The sequence below is a fragment of the Phodopus roborovskii genome, unplaced genomic scaffold (genome assembly GCF_943737965.1).
Source record: "Phodopus roborovskii unplaced genomic scaffold, PHOROB, whole genome shotgun sequence".
NCBI lineage: Eukaryota > Metazoa > Chordata > Mammalia > Rodentia > Cricetidae > Phodopus > Phodopus roborovskii.
This window is the reverse complement of record NW_026126418.1, coordinates 60,327,104-60,346,704: the sequence shown is the minus strand read 5'-3', so window position 1 is coordinate 60,346,704 and position 19,601 is coordinate 60,327,104. Positions and strand designations below refer to the sequence as shown.

General features: G+C 35.4%; 1 pseudogene; it reads left to right on the top strand.

Annotated features, from left to right (window-relative positions):
* Nucleotides 1–14,232: 14,232 nt before the first annotated feature.
* On the top strand, nt 14,233–15,072 carry LOC127221895 (protein FAM133B-like; annotated as a pseudogene).
* The last annotated feature ends 4,529 nt before the right edge of the window (nt 15,073–19,601 follow it).

The following is a 19,601-nucleotide window of genomic DNA, read 5'->3' as shown; positions in this document are numbered from 1 at the left end:
TTGAGTATTAACCCATTTCTGCTGATCTATGTATTTCTCCTACCGGGGAGCTGGCCGGCATACTGCTTTCTCCAGACTTTCCATTTTGGATCCTCCTTACTACTTCCTCTTTCCTCCTTATCTCCTAGTCCTTCCTATCTTCTTTTCCGATTGGCCAACAGTGCTTTATTCATTAACCAGTATGAGAAACATATACAGAATGACATCTCCCATCATCTCCTCTTTTCTGTCTAAATAAAAAGAAGGGTTTTAAGCTTAACATAGCAAACTATATAACACAACAGTTATCAAATAAGATCACAGTTAACAATATTTAGTCCATTAACATTTAGCAAGATTAAAAGAAACTATTCTATCATCTATCCCATCTTTGTGAGTTTAAAGTCCTATATGTAACTTATCTTTAAACCTAACTAAGGAAAACTATAACCATAACTATCTGTCTTCAACTCCTTCAAAGACCACAGAAGGATAGTATATAAACTCTAGAAATGACAGAGACAACTCACTGACTGGCAAGTCACTGGAAGTTCTGTAATCTTCCATCTTTAGCCCATAGGCCATAGTGTGTCTGGCAGACTCTTCAGCAAAGCAGGAAACTATAAACTGTCTTCTTGTATTGGCAGTTTGTCAGTCACTTTTCTCTGTGTCCTGCACACTGTCTGGCAGATTCTTCCATGAAGCAGGAACTCTGTAGCAATGTCCACCTTGCATCAGCAGTCACTTTTCTGTGGGTCCTGCATGTCCAGTTTATACATCACATAGTCAAACAGTCCAGACAAGAGCAGTATCTTGTCCAAATGGCTAGTCTTGCCATATTGGAAGCCAACTCCATACGAGTTTCTTCAATGTCCATCTTCCTTTCTAGTGCAGGTGGTATTGCCAAGAGCAATTGTGTCTCACTGTTAAGAAACTCCCTAAACCATTTCAAATGCCATATTCTGTAGGTCTTTGAAAGGTTTGAAGAATGCCTATCTATCTCAAATACATTTCTGTGTATCTTGAAAACCTAGCTAACTTAACTCTAAGCTTTGACTATCATAGGTAATTATCTATAATCTGTACTACATTATACATTTCTGAATGGACTATATAAACACAATACCTAAACAAAAAGAGAAATATACACATCACAAATTTGACCTTAAATTGTATCAATAAATGAAAATCCATTCCAAAACAAAATATTCATATCTATATCATAATCCCCTTTTTACCTTTAAAAAGAATATTGGTTGTGATCATTAACCATTTATAACCAACCCCATTTAAATGAAAACAAACATTTATAAACAATATTTGGGAATTTGTGCGTTGTTCTTTCCAAACTACTTCCTGCTGGTAAAGGGCGCTGTCATGGGGGAATCCTAAGAAGACGCAGAAATCCTGGTTGTAGTCTGCAAGGCTGCTTTGTTCAGCTGTTTCGAATGTAGGATCACCAGCGACTCTGTTTCAGGGGGCCTGGCTTGATCAAACCACATTAGTCTGGAAGGAATCCACAGTTTTTCCTTTTCTGTGGAAACAAAAATAGAAATCCTTTTCCCCAGTAACTTGTCCTTAGACTTAAATTTTTGAATCAAAGCATTTTTAAAAATATATAAATTGAATTAATCCAGCAGCATTTGTTTTAACAGTTGTTGTTTCCTCAGTAGCCAAACAATACAAAGACAATGTAATAACATAGAGTATCCAGATTCTCTCTGAGCTTTCCATCTTTAAGTGACTTTATTATTACTCTTCTATTTTTTCATTTTTTGAGACAGTGTTTCTCTGTGTAACTCTTATCTGTCCTGGAATTCACTCTGCATACCAGGTTTACTTTGCAAATCACAGAAATCTGCTTGCCTCTGTCTCCCAAGTGCTGGGATTAAAGGCGTGTGCTGCTATACCCAGCTGTTCTCTGTCTTTTTAAAACCATTTTTTTCCCCAAGCCTACGTATGTTTTTAAAACACACTGTAAACCTTTAGAGGTTTTTCTTCATATGAATCTGTCTTTATTGTAAATCTTTATCTTTTTCTGGCCACGAGTCTTTTATCAGGTAAACAACAACATTGCTAAAATGAAAATCATAGCGGTGTTAGCCACGGTTTACTGCCAGCAGTGAGAGCTGTGTTCACCACCTTGTTCTAAGCTGCCACCCAGCTGCATGCTGCAGGCCTGGAGATGTGTTCACTGCCACCACCGGCTCTCATATACACCAAGAAATTGTTAGTAGAGTTATTTAAAAACTGTGAGGTTTTTTGCGGTTTATGCTGAGTCAGGAACCTCCCTTAAAGGAGCTACAGAAATCTTTTGTGTGTCTCTCGCAAAACAGAATCCAACTGAGAAAAATGGTGCTACCAAGAAACCTTGCTTGTCTCTGTTCTTTTGTTTCTAAAACCCTTTTTTAAGCTTTTGTTAAATTTTAACTGGAAGTTCTTATTAGCCACATGGGCACCATTTGTAAGGAGTACAGGTTTTTCCACCTGCTGCCTAGTTTTGTCCCGCCACAGCACCAGCCCCAAATAATGCACTGAGATTCTGCATTTAGATATAATTCTGTTCGCCTGGTTACTTGTTTCTTATTGGCTAGCTCTGTCTTAAGTATTAACCCATTTCTATGTATTTCCACGTGGTCTCCTTACCAGGGAGTGAGGCAGGTGTCTGGTCTCCCAGGTCTCTCCATGCTGTCTGACTCCTCCTCTCAGACCTCCTTCCCCAGGTCACTTCTGCCCATGGCTCCACCCCCAATGGGCGTGGTCAGTGCCATAGAAGGATTATCTCACTACAGATCTCTGTGATTTCAAAATAAACCTGGTATACAGAGTTAATTTCAGGACGGATAAAATTTACACAGAGAAACCCTGTCTCAAAATATGAAAAAGTAGAAATAAAAGAAACAGAGTAATAAAAAAGCCACATAGAGATGGGAAGAAAAACTGTGGATACTATACGCTATTCTTTTGTCTTTAAATTGTTTGACTGCTGAGAGAAAAAAAAAAATAGATAAAAGAAATACTGCTGGATTAATCAATTTCTATATTTTAAAAATGTTTTGACTCCAAAATTTAAGATTAAGGACAAGTTACTGGGGAAAAGGGTTTCTATTTTTGTTTCCACAGAAAATGAAAAGCTGTGGCTTCCTTCCAGATCCAGAAAAAAAAAAAAAAAACATGAAATGTACAAACATATAAGTGTATTTTCTCTACAGTAAAAGATAATCTTGCTACAGTCCACAGACCCATAGAGACTTCTCTGGAGGGCTCAAGGAGGGACACATGTATTGCGGTAAATAAGGATCAGGATAAACAAATAGGCCGAATAGATGTTTATTCAGGGAGAAATAACTTACAACCTAGACAGATGAACACCAGGAAATTCAACCCGATCCTCTCCTGTCCGAGTCACGCCAGAAAGAGCGAGCGCCTTCCTCGCCCCCTCCGACCTCCTTCCTCAGGTCACCTCCGCCCATCGCTCCACCCCCCAATGGGCGTGGTCAGTGCTACAGAAGGACTACCTCACTACACACATGCATTTCCCTGGCAATAGGAAATACATTTCATGAGTGTGCTGGGTTGGGTAGATATGCAAAAAAGAGGGGTCCAGTTAGGCGAGGGTAGGGTGCAAGAGAGATGAAGGAAATTATGGGAACTATCTGAATTTATGCAGGTGACCCTTGTCAAGTGAGGGAGGATATGGAACCTGAACTCATATTCTGTATCCAGTCAAAGGCTTCCAGTGGAGAAACTGGGATATGAGCCCAGCCATAAACATTAAAACTATAATATTTCCTGCCTATCAAATATGCTGGGGCAATGGTGGTGTAGAATTCTGGAAGTGGTCAACCAATGACTTGTTTCACTTTGAGCCCATGACTGACACTCCCTGAGTGTTCAATATCCCAGTAATCTAGGATGGAAATAAACATGACTGGCCAAAAACAAATAAACAAAACAAAAGAGTCAATGAAATGACTCCAATGATATTCTGCTGTACTCATAAATTGTCATCTTCAAAGAGGCTTCATTCAGGAATTGATAGGATCAGATGCATAGACTTATAGCCAGACATTAGTTGGAGCTTAGAGAATGCCACACAAGATGGAGGAGAGGGATTGTAGGAACCAGAGCATTGAGAGTGGCACAAGAATGCAGCCCACAAAATCAAATATACTGGCCTCATAGAAATTAATAGAGACTAACAGAGCCTGTTTGCATCTGAGCTAGGTCTTTTGTACATAGTTATGTTTGTGGAACTTGGAGTTCCTGTGGGATGCCTAACAGTGAGAGTAGGGGACAGTGTCTCTGACTCTTTTGCCTCCTCTTGGAATCCTTTTCCTCTTCCTGCGTTAGCTGTCCAGCCTTGATATGAGGGTTTGAGTCCAGTCTTATGTAACTGGTTATGATGTGTTCGGTTGATATCCCTGGGATACATCCTCTTTTCTAAAGGGAAACAAAGGAGGAGTAGATCTGGGTGCAGAGAGGAGGTTGGCAGAGGGACTCTCAGGCCTGGATAGAGGGCACATTGCAGTCAGATTGGAGTATATGAGAGAAGATTACTTTTTTTTATTTTTTAAAGAAAGTAGTTTTTACAATAAATCAACTGTTTTGAAAATTGGCAGCATCAAACATCTGGAAATATAAGAGGCACAGGCCTGAGTCCCTGTGGTAAGAACAAGATGAAATATAACCCTAAGAAAGACTAAAACTGGAATCGGGAGATGGTAGGGAAATGAGTCTTTGTAAAAGAGGAAATCCTACTAGTTTCTCCTACCTTTCTTATGGACATACTAAAATGTACTAATTGTTCTTTATGACAACCTAGAGATGTCTATCTGGATGCACACAAGGGAATGACAACCCTCTACCAAGACTTCGCTCTAGTTTCTCTTTTTCTTCTCTGTCTTGTAGAGATGGAAAAAGTTGCTTCCAGGATTCCTCTGGCATTGCCACTCAGCTGCCTCCTCAAACTCTGAGAAGAATGAGACCCTCAAAGAAGAGTAAATGCTAATTTCTTTCAGGATGCATGGATCCAATTTCCCCAGGGATGTTCCTTTACAGGAGATGTTGGAAGAATATAAACCCACCTAAATCCACAGGGCTTCTTTTTAACATCTCTTAAATAAAAACTGTGCATTAAGTTTTTCTTTTTGTATTCTTTTATAAGACAGGGTTCTTTGTGGCTTTGGAGCCTATCCTGGAACTAGCTCTTGTAGATCAGGCTGGTGTCAAACTCGTAGAGATCCACCTGTTTCCACCTTCCAAGTGCTGGGATTAAGGGCATGTGTCAGGCTGTCTGTCTCCAGTTTGTATCCACAAATTGATTGTGGGCACAGGCTTCTAAGTTTGACACCCAATGACTAGCCAGAGATTGTCATATATTATACAGAGGTAAAGGCAGTTATTTATATTGGCTTTATACTATTGGGTCATGGGTACTCATTGTGAAACTCCCATGGTCTTATCAAGTTTGAAGACTAAATATTTTCTGATTTTGTTTGTTTTGTTTTATTTTTTGTCAATCTCTATTCCCAATATATTAACCAATAGATGATAAGTCTTATGGAACAAATCTATACCACTTATATGGAGAATATCGGGGGGGGACTCCATATTTCCTATAAAATAACTAAGTCAGTGTCTGTTTAACAGACGTCCAACTCTGTTACCCCTCTACCCCGAGGGAACAAAATGGGTACTTTTATTTTCCATGAAGCTCAGTCTTTTGTCTTTCCTGGATCTTCAAGTTCTTATCCTTTCAGGGAACAAATATGGTTGTTACTTAGATGACTACCAGCACTCTTCTAATGGGAGCAAACAGGTCATAATATTAAAAATGAGCATTCACAATTCTACCGTGTGTGACAGACTAAAGATCAATTTAGATTCATAGTTTGGCATACTTGAATCAAAATGAAACTGGAACAGAGTTCTGTGGCAAACATGATGACACTTGATAAGACTTTTGATCTTTAGAATTTGGATTCTCATTTTGGGTGTAATTGTGAGTCATCGATGATTCTTTACATTCTTTAATGATATATGACATTCTTAAAGAGAAGTATGTATGTGTAAGCAAGATTTCTCTGGTGTCCAAAGGGAAATTATATTTTAGAGGATGCCCAATTTCATGATAAATTTTACTAGAAAATAAAACAACATCAGAATTGAATTTATTTTCTAAGACGGAACCATTTTAGCTGTGGTCTAGTGAATTAATCTCTGATGGCCATTATCATATCACATCTTCTTTTCCGGAGCAGCCAAGGTAAGTGGATAGGCTTCCTGCCTTTTAGAGTCTTTGGGCCTAAAACAGATGACACAAGCAATAAGCATAAACAGAGAAAGGCAGACACATGAACCTATTGAACAGGATCCTGAGAGCTAAAGCTGTAAAAGAAGATAAGTTGAAAGAAAACAAATTCAATAAGGAAGGGCTTATGTTTCATAAGCAACCCTATGTGGGAAATTAAATACATATAAGTAGATATGAGACAAGAATTAAAAATGCTCTTTGGGTATTCCTTTCAACATTTCCTGTGTCTGTTAATGATATTCACTGTAGAGAACATTCATATTTATTATCCAACTGCTTAAATCCTTCAAGTATATTAAAAATTATTTACATATTATACATATTTACCATCCGCCTCCCAAGAGTCAGACCAACAAGGCAAACTTTCTACCAAAATTGAACATCAGTTACTAAAAATTAAATAGCTGTGTACAAAAGTTTATTTCCTTTTACCTTTTAAATTCTTTTGCTCTGTTTTATTTATGTGTATATGGATTGTCTTTCCCTCTTTTTCAGCACATAGGATTTCTAAGAATACTTATTCTCAAATAAGAAATAACATATCTTTCTTCGTTCTTTGAATTGTTTTTTTTTTCATTGTAGCTATACTGTCATTGTTCTCCAATAATTGTGTCAAAAATAACGAGTTATCACATTGAGCATTCCAATTTCTCCTACTCCTCCCTAACCATGTCCTGCATTGCTTCAAGCTGAAACTTCTTACCTAATCCAGTCTTTGTGAAAGCATAGAGTCATGAGCTTTCTCTTCTCATGTTGTTTTACATTTTCTACCATTGCAATACATTAAAGTGCTACTTCCTCAAACCATTTTGCCCAGTTCCAATTCAATCTACATTCTCTCTACTTTCTTTTGATATTCTACTTTCAAATTGCACAAGACCCTATCTGTACCTTGACTTCTTTGCATCTTAAACTTTCTCTACTTCATAGCACTCTTCTTAAAAAATGGCTTGACATGAACAGGAAGCATGGTACATTTTCCACCTGTCTTTGTCATATTCCAACCACTCAGCTATAACACATTTGGAATTGATCCTGACTAACTTCCAGAGCCTCCAGTATTAGACACACTAGCTATATTGTGCTGAGTACATCTTGTTGCTCCACACTGAAGAGTCAGTCAGCCAGCCTGTGCAGGGCTGATATTCATTACCCACAACCAATGCACATGGTTTACTTTTCTAGACTGAAACACCAGAAATACTCCAGTTCCAAAAGTTCAGCATGCTTTGCCATCCTTTCTTTCTATTTTTTCAAATTTAGTTATTATCCCTTACTTGTCAGTATGCATGAAAAGTATTCTTGCTCCTCTGTCTTTTAATTTGACAAATCATATTTCTTTTGTCTGTAAAATTTCAGATCATGCGTTTTCTTTGATAAACTCAAACATTCTGAAAGTATACATACAAAAAATGTAATCTTATTATTAGTAGATATTTGATGAAATCATTAAGTTAAAATAAATACATATTTATCTATGTTAAACAGGTCAGCATTTATTTTGCTCAAAGAAATATTTACATGAAAGTCCTGTGTTTTTTGTACCACTGGCCTGTCCCATTTTCCTGCCTTTCCATTATTGTGTTTTCATATGTGGAATGCATTTCCCTGCAAATGTGCATTCAGTCCATTTTATACCAGAAGTGAAATAAGGCACAGGACTTAGCTTCACTATCAATTTCCCTTTTGTTCTCAGCCTTCCCATTCAAATCAGGAGTTGTAATCCCAAATACAGATAGGGTACTGTAGCCTTATTATCACTAATTAGTCCTTAACTGTATTTTCTCAAAGAGATGGTAATTATTTATCGGCTCAAACATAACAAAATGGCAACTCAGTATGTCCTTTAGAAACATTTGCATTTTCTCATCAGCTTTGACCTTTTGTCCTTAAAAGTTATTACTCTGAAAAATCCTCATTTTCAGCAAACCCACTGTATATGAACCAGGAAGACATAATGATGGCCAAGCTTCCAGCTCCAAGCCTCTGTTCTTGGCCTCTTAACTGCTCCACTAATTCACCTGTATATTTAGTACATCTCAGGAGAACTTTTCCCCTCTTCAAATTGTCCCTAGTTGTGTGCCTGGATCTTGAACACCTAGTAGCAATTGTCTGCAGTTGATATTCAAACTGAACATATAGATGACTCAGAGTCTTTGTCCTTCACAGCTGGAAAGGTTTCTGTTTCTTTATCATACATTATTTTGTTTTTCTGAATTTCTTTACACAAACACATTAATGAAGTACTATAAATGAAGATTTTCTTAGCCACTTTGAATCTTTTGTGTAGTTCAGTTTTGTTATTTGCATAGCTTTTTAACATGACCATCAAATGCATGCCATATGAAGTAGACTTCTTTTTATTTAAAATTATTTTAGAATACATCCACTCTTCCCCAACACTTCCCAAGTACATTCCTCCTTATTCACTCAACTCTTGTATGTTTTTTCCTAACTGCTGAAGAGGTACACTATCAGTGAATTAGTAACTATACATGAGAGCTGGCTAGACTTGGTGTGGCATCTGCCATTAATTCCAGCAGAGACAGGAATATCTCTGTGAGTTTGAAGTTAGTCTGGTCTAAAGAGGTAGTTCAAGGACAGTCTCCAAAGATACACAGAGAAACCCAGTCTCAAAACACAAATAAATAAATAAATAAATAAACAAATAAATAAAACAGGTAGGCCTAAAACTTACTTGTAGGGCACCGAAGCTGCAAAGGAAGATGGAATAGTTCAAGGTCATCCTTTGATACATAGCTACATATCAAATTTCAGAATGACCTTGACAACAATAGGCCTTGTTTTACTTCAAAATAAATGTGCATGCATGCCAGCAAGAAAATAACAAACATGTGAACTTTTATCTCACATTGCCCTAAAGTTAATCCTAACCTGGTTATATGTCTGCATGTAAACTATAAGGTGTCACATAAATAAAATTGTTTTCAATCTTGTGGAAAGTAAAGTTAAATGAATGATAAAAGGGTACTATGAAAGTGTCTTTACTTCTGCTTTACAAATTCCATTATATAAATGAAAAGAGAGGTCACAAACTAGGAGAAGATATTTGCAATGTACATATTGGGCAAAAAAGCTTGCATTTGTATGGCATAAAGAATAATGAAAAAACATAATTAATTCAAAAAATAGAAGTGTCAGGAATCATCAGAAAAAAAATTGACAAAGAAAATATAGAAATAATCACAAGAGAAATGAAATAATTTTAAACAAAATTGTCAGGGAGCTATAGCCTAAAACCACTGGACTGATTAAGCTAAAATATGTCAGGCACATCTAGTGTCAGTAAGTGATAACAACTCTCAATTTTTCACACAGTTCTTGTGAAGCAACATCATATAAAGTTGACCGTTTAAAAAAACAGTAAACCTATGCCCAGGATATAATCCAGCCACTCAATTCATAGGGTAAATATTACAGTACAAATAAAACCATTCATCAACAAAATGATGTATATATATGGATGTACCTAGTGACTTCATTCATTATAGCATCAAATTAAAAATACCATATCCATAGATTAATTAGTAGCTTGTTATATACCAATACTATAGAGTATGTTATGGAAATGTAAAGAATGCTAAATTTCCATATTAATGGTGTATATGGCAACATGCATATAGTTTCAAAAAATTTGTTATTGAGAATATAAAATAACCAGACACATACTGTCAAACTAAAATAGCAGTGCATTCTTTATAATTCCATTTCTGTGATTGTTTAAAGTCTAATTAACTTATCATGATCTAAAACAAAATAAAATGGGTTCCATAAATATATATGCTTGTTTATGTATATATTTATTTCATTATGAGGATTCTTTGTTCAAGTCTCTATGTTATGTTTTATTGTGTTGCCTTAATTACATTTTAAGAAAGCACACAGATTTTTTAGGAGGACACCCCCGCTTCTGTGGAAACTGGTGGCTACATTTTGCAGAAATCATGCTCTTATGGATATAGCTTTATTTTATCTGTGTTGAAATGAGTAGGCTGTTCTCTTCTAGTTTACATGATTATTGTTGCCTTGCACTGCATTATTTATTCTCACATAACTTCTGAATTTAAAGGTATTTCTCTGGCTTCCTACAAAGTTCCTCGGTTTGGATTTTTTTTAGTTAGAGCCTTGGAAATCACCAGATTTCCATATTTTAACCTCATTATGATGTGCCTGTTAGAAGTCTGCACAGCTCTGACTTGTCCGTCAAACATTTGCACAGATTTCTCTTTTGACCTGACCACTCCTTTTGTTCCTTTTCTTCATACAGTTAGAATTTCAAAGTATCCATTATTGCGTTCTATTGTGGACAACTAATTTCAGTGGTTATTTGTATTTTGCCTGCACAGAAAAGCCCTGGAGTATTTTAAAATCAAACATAAAACTACAATCATTCCAAAAGAAAAACTTACTGAATAGACAATGTAAAGGATGCATGAAAAGACACTCAAGCAAGTAATCAAAGGGATGCAAATTAAACAGTGAGGAATATTTGTCAGAAAACAAAACAAAACATTCTGTGTTTTAAAGTCTACAGGGAAAGGCTCCTGGAAGAAGGTAAATAGCTTTCTGAAAAAAACAATGCTGAACACCCTTGTTAAAGGCTTTTATGCCATCTGTTGTCTTTGAACCAAGCAGCTGACCTCTAGTAATGTGTTTACAGAAGTCAAACTGTACATAAACACATGAGCACAGATATTTATCACAATATTTGTTAAATGACAAATAATGTTAACAACTGATACTATATTACATAAATTTTGTCTGGCTAATATTTGACATAATGGAATAATCTTTATAGACTATTTGAGAAAGATACCATGATATTAATTTAAAATTTGAGGATTCATAAGAAAAGTACTCTAGAAATTTATATCACAGATGTTAATTGTTGATATTGATGTTATGAACATAACACTTTTATTTCTTTAATCCTGTTGAAATTTTGAAAGTGTCTGAAACCCACATATATTGTACTGTGTTTGTGCTGACATTCCAGATGTACTACTAATTCTGATCTGTAATACATGCTCCATGTTTCTCAGGTTCTCTACAATTTTTCCTCACATGATATGAATTTAATTCATCTGTATTTTCTGATGTATTTGTTAGTAGAAAACATCAAATGGTTTGCCATGATCCAGTTGTCTCTACATTGGAACTAGTTGGAAAATGTACAATACCTCCATGGTTCCAGCTCTATTTTCCCCAACTATCATTTTTGACACCATCTTCCTATACTGTTGTTTGCATTTAGATCTCCCCATACCCCTTAATATTGTTACTAACTTCATGTATTTGCTTTTGTTTTCCTTTGACTGCAGTGTTTTTGTTTGCTTTTTAACATTCCTATTCTAGTCATAATTCATATCCATGTGAATTGAATATTCCACTTGAAAGTTTACCTGATTACAGACATTTTCCTTCTTAAAGATTTTATATTTGAATCATACATCTATGGAAAGATCTTTTATGGTATGTAATTATAATTAAGAAATAATTGTCAGTACAACTAAGTAATATTTCATCTAAGGATAGAGGTTATACCTTACAAGTTCACATTCTCAGAATGTAGTAGAAAACAGGTTGGATATCTCTCACTAAAATATGTTGGACTACAAATATTTTGACTTCCAACACTTTAGCATTAGCATATTTAAACTGAGATATCAATTTATTTGTGAATCATATGTACTTTTTGCAAATTGACTGAAAGTAATTTTGTGTTACATTTTTCTATAAGTCTGTGGCTAAAAATTTTAATAGAGTAAAATTTTATATTTGTGACAGTGTATCAGTACTTAAACATGTTCAGGATTTCAAATACTTGGGATTTCTAGTTTTGGATTAAAGGTAATCAAGCCATATGTGACAAACTGAAGTATATATAATTGCAGAAGTTGAATCAAGAAGGAAAATGTTTATATAAAGATGAGAAACCTAGCTGAGCAGTATAACAAGGCAAATTGTATGTAGCCTACTCAAGGTTGTGAATTCAATGCTAGGGCAAGAGTAAAAGAGAGTAGAAAAGAACAAGAGAGAACAAGAGATGAAGGAGACTGAAATACATAGGAACAATGACACAGTAGACCTAGCTTTTAGCTACATTAAATGTAAAGTATAATATAAAATGTTTCCTAGTCAGTAATCTTGTTCTACAGCATGATTTGCCTTCACGTTCTATGATTTCAAATAAAGTAATGAATGATAAGAAATGTAAGATTGAAGCCAATAGGCTACATTTCTCTAAGTAACAAAAGGGTGGGCCTGATGTATAGCTTAGTGGGAATTCTGTTTACCTACTACAAATGAGTCCTTCAATTGCTTACACAGCATAGCACCCCCTCCAAAAGACCAGAAACCCATTAATTTCTTTAGAATATCTCATCCATATTAAGGTATAAGATAACATTTCTGAGATATACAGAGATGATAAAGAAAGTTAACCTTTAATCCTTTGGCCATGGATTGGATTTCCGTTCTCCTAGTACTTTGTGAAAATCAGAAAATATATGCAACTTAGTTTTATTGAGAAAATTATTGCCTCCAAATTGAAAATAAAATACCTTATGGTTTCTAGAAATATATTTATTCCATCAATATGGATCTACTTGCCAAAATTTAAATGAGGCAACATGCAATGTAAATACCGGGCAGAAAGATGTTTTGCAGATCTAAATCTTCTTGACATTTTCACATTGTGACTAAGTTACTTAGTGCTTCAATAAAAACAGCTGTATGGTCTTCTTCTCAAAGTGTGCATTTGAAAACTATATATGCAGCAAGATTTTAATATGCTTTGCATATTAATTTTCAAATTCCTTTTTAAATCTGATTTATTCATTTTTATTTGTATGTGTATGTGTGTGTGCTACATGTATGCTTATGGATCACAAACATACCTGGTGTCCCAGGCCAGAGGAGGGTATCAGATCCCCAGAACTAGAATTAGAGAATGTTCTGACCTGCCATTCATGTAGGAACAGATCTGGAGCAGCAAGTTTTCTTAAACTCTAAGAAATCTCTGTAAGTCCCCATTGCTAAAATTTGTTGAGAGTTTTGATAAAAAGGTATTTTAGATATTTGTTTAAAGTGTCATATTGTACAAAATTTTATTCAATTCCAATGGTGAGGATACTAAGAAATTATGTCCTTTATAAAATGATATATGCAATTAACATGTGAATCTGTAGTCTCTATAATTACTTTCATCTGTCTGCTACATCATTATTTGCCTAAAAAAATTATCTTTTGCTTCTGTGAGAATTCCAAGGAACATACATATAATCTCAAATCACTGAGGGAAGGAGGTAAACAAGCTCAAGCTCAGCCTGAGCTACATCAAAAGACCCAAGGTTAACAAAAGTAAACGTTTTTGCATGGAGATTTTATGTAAGATGTAGGGCTGTCATTTTTACTTATATTGTTTTGCAGTTCACTGTAACTACCACTCTATCTCTTTATACTGAGTCATTTATTATTTTTATTAGTACATACTGGCATTTGATATACTTCATTTATTTCTTCATCAAAGCTAGGTTATTCTGTCATTAAGTTGTTGCCTTCTCAAAATCAGAGCATTTGATTTAACTGTAGAAGACTGTCTTAAATCCAGGGCTATTAGACCATTGCCTGATATTCCAACTACGCAGTTCATCCACCCTTCCATCAGCATGTCAAACTTCCCTAGCATGTGTGCTCAGACTTCAACAGTGATCTGAGTCATCTCTGATAGGGTGGTACTTTGAAGCAATGTAGTATTAGAGTGTAAGTCCCCCAAATTCTGTAAGGACCTTCCAATCACATCTTTGACTCACCATTCAGAACTTGGATTGAAGAGTCTGTTGGGAGGCTGTATGAGGACTTGCGGCGGCTTCTCATCGGGAGTCCACAGCTTCTGGAGCCTTCAGCAGGCCACCATGGAGAAGCAAGACAATCAGGTGGCCTATATAAATACAATAGCGATGGTTTGATCAAGGGGATCAATTCACTCTTCATGGACAAAAATATAGGACTATCTGAACCGACCAAGGCCTGCCTACCTGGGAGCAAGTAAGGAGCAGCTAGGAAAGAAAAAGAAGGGTTCCAAAGCTGTGGCTGAATTTGAAGAAAAAATGAATGAGAATTGGAAAAAAAAAGAACTAGAAAAACACAGAGAGAAGTTATTAAGTGGAAATGAGAGATCAAAAAAAAAGATAAAGAAAAAGAAAGAAGAAATCTGGTATGTATTCATCTTCTTCATCAAACTCTCATTCTTCCAGCAGTTCTTCAGATTCTGAGGATGAGGATAAAAGACAAACAAAAAAGAAGAAAAAGAAGAGTCATTGTCGTAAGTTTCCTGAGAGCTCAGTGTCAGACTCCTACTTGGGTAGCAAGGACATTTCAAAAAAGAAAAAGAAGTCAAAGGATGTGACTGAGAAAGGAAAGGATACTAAAGGACTCAGCAAAAAAAAGAAGAAAGCTGTATGACGATAGAGTGCTGTCCTCTGAGTCGTCATCAGAATTAGATTATGAAGAGGTGCAGGCAAAGGGGAAGAAAAGTGGCGAAGAGCACGAGAGAACAGACAAAGTCAAAAAAAAAAAAAAAAAAAAAAAAAAAGGAAGCATAAGAAGCACAGTAAGAAGAAGAAAAAAAGGCTGCTGGTTCAAGTTCAGACTCAGCGTACCATGTGAAAGATCAGGGTTGCTTACAGAGGGCAATGTTGAAGGGGCTCTCAGCTGTGAAGATTATGGCATACGATATGGAGCATGGTGCATAAAGTCTCTTGTGTTTAGACTTGTCCTGGACTAGTCAGCAGCCACGTGGATACTGCTGTGTGAAGGGCCATGATTGTTGCCTGGTGCTTGAACATCTTTTCCACTTCCAGTTCTTGGTGACTCTGGGAGATAGTACTTTGCAGTCATACTAGTGGTTAAGACATTTGGAATAAAGCTAGTCTTTTTTACTAGAAGTCCGTAGAATAAATCATCAGAAACTGAGTCTGGATCCATCTTTAATATGTAACCAGAAATAATGAGCTGACTCTAGTAAAAATTTTCAAAGTAGGAATTACCTTAAAATTTCAAAATCGTTACTCCGTAGATAAGTGTATATTAAATTTTCCTCGTGTATATTTTTATTTACTTGGGGAAGGAGCTTTTGAAGATAGTGGTTTGCTATCTCTTTAGCTACCAGAACAGCATGCCTTTGATCTCACACTACTTCTGTGGACACAGTTGCCCTGTTTCCTGGGAGGTCAGAGCTGGGTACCATCAGTCCTGCCCTTGACTGAGGGCATCTGTAGACTGTTATATGCTGCTTCGTATGAACCAAAGATACCCAGCCCTTTGCAGAATAAGAACACCCCGAAAGCTCTGGAATTTACCTCTACTTCAGTAATAACAAGTGAATGTTTTTTAGGGCTAGGTTGTTTGAATTAATTTTGCCTATACTTTGGCATTGGAGAAGAATTGTTTAGTAGACACTGGTACTTTCTGAACTGATAGCTAACAATTGTAAAGAGCATGTTTTATACCGGTTTTAACCAGTCAGAGAGGTTTTATGTAGCCAGTCATAACTACTTTATGTTTTGTGTAGATTTTATTTAGGCTGCAATGTTTATCTTTAACTCCTTACTCTTGCTCTCTTCAGGTCATTGCTGTATAAATGGCACACTTACAGGACATTTAGCATGTAAAAAGGAGAACTTTTGGTTCTTGTTTTTAGCAGGTTTATATTGAACCTGAGACTTACCACAAATAAGTTGAGTGGCAGGCATGGTATACTGTATCTTGTTACATAAAGCTATGGCAGAATCTTAGTAAACAAAATGTTTTAAAAGTTTGTTCTCTTTGTATGTTAATAACAGATTATGATGTTAAGTTAGGTGAGAACTGCATACTACTCCTGCTGTGTCATGTGTTACTGAGATTTTGTGCCTCATATCTCAGAGTTATTAGGAATGTTAAAAGAAATTGATGAGCCATTTTCATTTTACACTTTTATATAATCAGGAAATATGAAATATTATGATGCACAATTTTGCCTATTTCAGAAGGTGTACTAATTATAGTGGAATATACACAGAACATTATGGCATGAAGAAGAGGCTGAATAAATAGCTATTTTACTTTAAAAAAAAAGAAGAGTCTGTTATCTTCACTGTCCTCTTTAAGGTAAAGAGTCACTACTATGCATCTTTTCAGGAAGTGTTATGCAACAGGTATTTATAAAAATGCTCAAAGTATGCTACTCTGCACTCTTATTCTGACTTAATAGGGCTTAAACAAATTAACTATGCACCTTCTCACAAAGTACTAGTCAGCTCACACTATAACAAATTTCCACAATTGAATCTGAGTTTTCAAGAACAACCTCTCCTTTCCTACATCTCAGGAGGGTAGAGAGCATTAGACCAATATGCCTGCAGATGACATTGTGTTTATTTATATATAGTCCAGTTTAAAGCAATAAAACCAATTTCTGCTGAACATTCTTTTTTTGGCAGAGAAAACATGAGTGATATACACACAAACATACATATATGCACATATGTACATATAAATACAGATAAGCACATATTTTCTAAACACAAAAGGTTGTCTTTTTTGTGTATGAATGCTGCACACACGCTTCTAGAACAAGATGGAACTATAAATGAGGTAACCTCCACAAAAGAGAAACCTGTGTCTGTGTCTGTGGAGGGTGCTCTTTCTTATTTGCTAATAGCTGCCCTTCTGCTTTATCTTTCCAACTCAGAGGCAAAATGAATTAAATTTATTTTATGTTTTCTAAATATTTAAATTCCACAATGGGACTCTATGTCCTAAATTCCCGTGCCTTATCTGCTGCCTCCTGTTAAGAGTGTCTTTTAATAATCCACATAGTGCCTTTGGAGGTGACTGCGATTAGGTTCTGTTAAAGGTCATGAGAAAGTAGATTTATACTCTTTCATTTTACTATGTGAGATTATATCACTCCAGCCTCTGAAGCAAGTACCTTCAGGGCATCTTCTGTAGGCAGTAAACAGCTGTAGTAAGACACAGCCCTGTCTCCTTCACCTTAGTCTTCTCCACCTCAGAGCCATGACAAATCCACTTTTGTTTTATAAATAATCTAGCCTTCAGTTTCCTATGATATCATAAACAGTCTAAGGCAGGGGTTAAAACAAGACTCATGGAATTAAAAAAATCTGCACAGATGTGTTCTCTAAATAAGTTATATTATTATCTCTACTTCACAGTTACGACAAAAATATGCTGAAATGATTTCTTCTGGAGATATGAATTTAGGAATCCACCTCAGGAAATCTGACTCCAGATCCATGCAATTTAGTAGTGACCTACTTCATTAGAAACATTTTACAATAGGTACAAAGTTATTGTGTCATCTTAGGGTAGCATAATAACAAGCTAATGACGTCTTGGGGATTGTATAAAAAATATATTCACAGCATTTTGGCTTATACTGGGTGATTTTTCAAAGGCCTCACACAGTGAGGATCTGAGTGGAAATGTGTAACATTCATGAAGTTTTTCACAAAGAAATTAGAGTCTGGGAAAAGGTTTGATCAGAAATCAATCTTTTAAAGTAAGCTATCATACTTTGTTCTCAAATCGTATATTCTTTTTATTTAAGTCTTACATTCTTAATGGAAGCAGTCAGTTTTACGTGATACTGTTTAGTAAAGGGCAAGAATATATGTTTACTTCTCAAGAATAGTACTATAATAAAGTTGTGCAATACTGCTCCTGTATAAGCATGAGTGTTTTAAACTAAGATTCATTCTAGGATCATTAAAGAAGAAATCATGAAACTGAGAGTGAGTGGGATGCACATGAGGAGTTGGAGGGGAGGAAAGAGGGGTGAAGTTCTGCAGAAAATGTACTCATTTATGATAGTTTATGAGAAAAATATAAGTAAAAATAAAGTGCTTAGACAGCTTCCTTTGGCTTCTAGGCTCCCTAATCATGTATATACACCTATCCAATGAACAGAACATGATCTATCAATAATAAATATAACACTTAGGTACAATATGTAATATATAATCGCATAATTAAATAAGTGCATATGTAGTGCTATAGATCTAAATATAATATTGTATTTCTACATATGTTATATTAGAAAATATCATACTATGATATAACAAAGTACCTTTAGGAGGCAAAAAACTAGTTGTTTTGAAGGATTAAAAGTATGTCATGGAAGTTTTCAGAACTTGTGTGAACTCAGTCTGGTGAGGTAACAGGAGAAACAAAGGCTGTATTTTCCAAAGCAGGAAAGACAAAAAAAATGGTCTACATTTTATCAAGGTCAGCATTTCTGGCCTCCACATATCCTTTCCCACTAATTAGGCATGTAATCTTGAGCAAGTATTATAAGGATGTCATTATATGTAAAATATCTGGAGTAATAATGCTGCCTATTGGGCATGGTGTGAAGATCCTGTGAGTTAATGTACTGAAGGCTACAGAAATGTGTGACAGAATCTACTCTGTAGAATGCCAGTTATTGGCTACAACTATATTTTATTTCAAGGTCTCTTCTGTGTACCACCTCCATAACATCCAATATCTGCCTTTTATCTTGGTTGGGCTTGCACTTAGCAAATGTATATTGTCATGAAATTATCATTGTCTGACTTCTTAGATTAAATTAGAAATATTCTGTGATAGCACACTCTGGAGAGATGCCATGTATGTAAATATGGGTTGGTAGCAAAAATTCTAAGACCCTTGTAATTTGGAACCAGGTAAAAATTTGGGAACAAAACAGTTAGTATTGGCATGATTGTTTTGGATTATGGCCAATGACTCATATACAGAATCAATGATCATTAGACACACTCAAACTCCTTTAAAACCCTGCATCTTTCTCATCAGAAAGTTAGACAATTGCATTATGGTCAGAGGAAAAAGTACCAGAAAATTTTAAAGGAATTCAAGAGGCTCAAAAATTTAAAGAAAGAAGAGGAAATTATGTAGTTTCTACAATTTTCATTATCAAACTGTTGTGATATTTGGTATTTTCAATAACCTTACATAATAGCTAGCTGTGTGTACCCTCATTGGTACTATATCTGACCAAATAATCTTGCAAGAGAAAAATGTTACTTCATTTCATATTTACTTATAATTTGTTTAATTGGTTCTTTTTGTAGCCTTAACAAAATTAAATAATTTGTAGCAGTTATTTATACTGTCCTTTATGGTTGATATTATTCATGGATTTTTTAAAATTTATTTTATATAACAAAGTCCATTTAAATGAAAACAAACATTTATAGACAATATTTGGGAATTTGGG